Source organism: Odontomachus brunneus, unplaced genomic scaffold (genome assembly GCF_010583005.1).
Source record: "Odontomachus brunneus isolate Ranch 3 - 2012 unplaced genomic scaffold, Obru_v1 Obru_scaffold_236, whole genome shotgun sequence".
NCBI lineage: Eukaryota > Metazoa > Arthropoda > Insecta > Hymenoptera > Formicidae > Odontomachus > Odontomachus brunneus.
This window is the reverse complement of record NW_022639686.1, coordinates 172,503-174,736: the sequence shown is the minus strand read 5'-3', so window position 1 is coordinate 174,736 and position 2,234 is coordinate 172,503. Positions and strand designations below refer to the sequence as shown.

The 2,234-nt window shown below is 39.9% G+C and overlaps 1 protein-coding gene across 5 annotated transcripts in view; it reads right to left on the bottom strand.

Moving 5' to 3' along the window:
• Positions 1-2,234, bottom strand: part of LOC116852580 (modular serine protease-like) — a 356,146-nt gene that overhangs the window by 201,927 nt on the left and 151,985 nt on the right. The gene's annotated exons all lie outside the window — the stretch shown is intronic.

Below are 2,234 nucleotides of genomic sequence, written 5' to 3'. Positions count from 1 at the left end.
TTTTTTTTTCGTTGCTTAGTTTTTGTTTTATAGGCAAAATAATAACTAATTTTTGGTCGAAAAATCGCTATGTTATGTTCAAACGTCCGCCATTTTGTCATAAATCGATATTTTCAAAATCGGCTATGACAAGTACTAGATTATAGTATCTAATTTAATAATCTTTTTGGTTTTTTTGTTTCAGATGATTTTTGAAGAAACGCCAGTGGGTACCGTTTACCCGGATTTTTTTACGGTGCTCCAAAGATTATACCACAACCTCGTCAATTTTTGATTTTTTTTAATAAAAAAAATTGGACATATTCCTGAATGTGTATACTTTTAGATAGAAAAACCCCCAATCCGAAATTTCAAATAGTTTTCCTTAAAAAAATTCACAATGACCTTTTTTTCCGGCTCCTAGGTGTATATCTCCCCTTAAAACTTGATACTATGAACATATTATTTACTTATGAACGTTGCATCGATCATATGTACGTATGATTGTCTGAAAATACGTATCTCGTTCGATACTGATCGCCTGTGATTGCTTCAGTCGATTTTAACAGCTCATAATACACTACGCCGAGCTGGTCCCACTAAATACAGAGCATGACCTTGGAGCCGTGAATATTCGGTTTGGCCGTCGACGTGGAAGCATGGCCGGGAACTCCCCATGATTTTCTGCGCTTGGAGTTATCGTAATAAACCCATTTTTTGTCCCCAGTCACAATGCGATGCAGAAATCCATTCCGTCTTTGCCTTTCAAGCAGCTGTTCACAAGCAAACAAACGCCGTTCAACATCTCTCGGCTTCAATAAAATTCCGAAGTTTTGTAAATGTTCTTCGAGGGAAGTACATTACCAAAATATATCATGCGGCAAAAGCGATACGTGAAAGCAACAACTATGACAGTGAGTCGCTCGTTGATTGCAAATTGTTAGCGTGCGCCTTGAAAGATATTATATATAAGGCTATGAATAAGTAAAATAACATTTTTCAAATATATTAATGACTCTTCTCTCTTTTACTTCCTTTTTCCCACTCAATCTTTGAAAAAGTATCTATTAGGTGTACAACTTTGCTTCCGCCGTTTTTTTTTCCGAAATTCGAGGCTTTATTGTAAAAAACTGGCTATACATTTATGATTCAAAGTATTGTCCATCGCTGGTCACTACTTTCTCCCATCTTTCGGGCAGCGTACGAATCCCGTGTCGAAAAAACTGGTCATTTTTTGAGGCAATCCACGAATCGATCCAATTTTTTACTTCTTCATAAGACCGGAAGTGCTGGTCAGCCAGGCCGTGTGGCATTGATCGAAACAAGTGATAGTCAGAGGGAGCAACGTCTGGATAATACGACGGGTGGGGTAGGACTTCCCATTTCAACGTTTCCAAGTATGTCTGGACTACTTTCGCAACATGGGGTCGAGTATTGTCATGCTGCAAAATTATTTTATCGTGTCTCTCGTTGTATTGCGGCCGTTTGTCTTTCAATGCTCGGCTCAAACGCATCAATTGCGTTCGATACTGATCGCCTGTGATTGCTTCAGTCGGTTTTAACAGCTTATAATACACTACGCCGAGCTGGTTCCACCAAATACAGAGCATGACCTTGGAGCCGTGAATATTCGGTTTGGCCGTCGACGTGGAAGCATGGCCGGCAACTTCTCATGATTTTCTTGGGGTTATCGTAATAAACCCATTTTTTGTCCCCAGTCACAATGCGATGCAGAAATCCATTCCGTCTTTGCCTTTCAAGCAGCTGTTCACAAACAAACAAACGCCGTTCAACATCTCTCGGCTTCAATTCGTACGGCACCCAATTTCCTTGCTTCTGAATCATTCCCATGGCTTTAAAGCGTTTTGAAATGGTTTGTTGAGTCACTCCCAATGATCGTGCCAATTCTTCTTGATTTTGACACGAGTCTTAATCAAGTAATGCCTCCAATTCTGCATCTTCGAAAACCTTCCCTCTTCCACCGCTATGCCGGTCTTCGACGTCAAAATCACCGTTCTTGAAGCGTTGAAACCACTCACGACACGTTCTTTTACTAATAGCGGCCTCACCATAAGTATTTGAGAGCATTCGATGAACTCCAGCCCCAGATTTCTTCATATTGAAGCAGAAAATTAAAATTTCCCGCAAATGACGAGAATTTGGCTAGTAAACTGACATTTTCAATCGAGAATAACTTTATGATGCAGACACAAATCGATTAATGTTTCTATGGGGTTATGTTGACAGATGCCCAA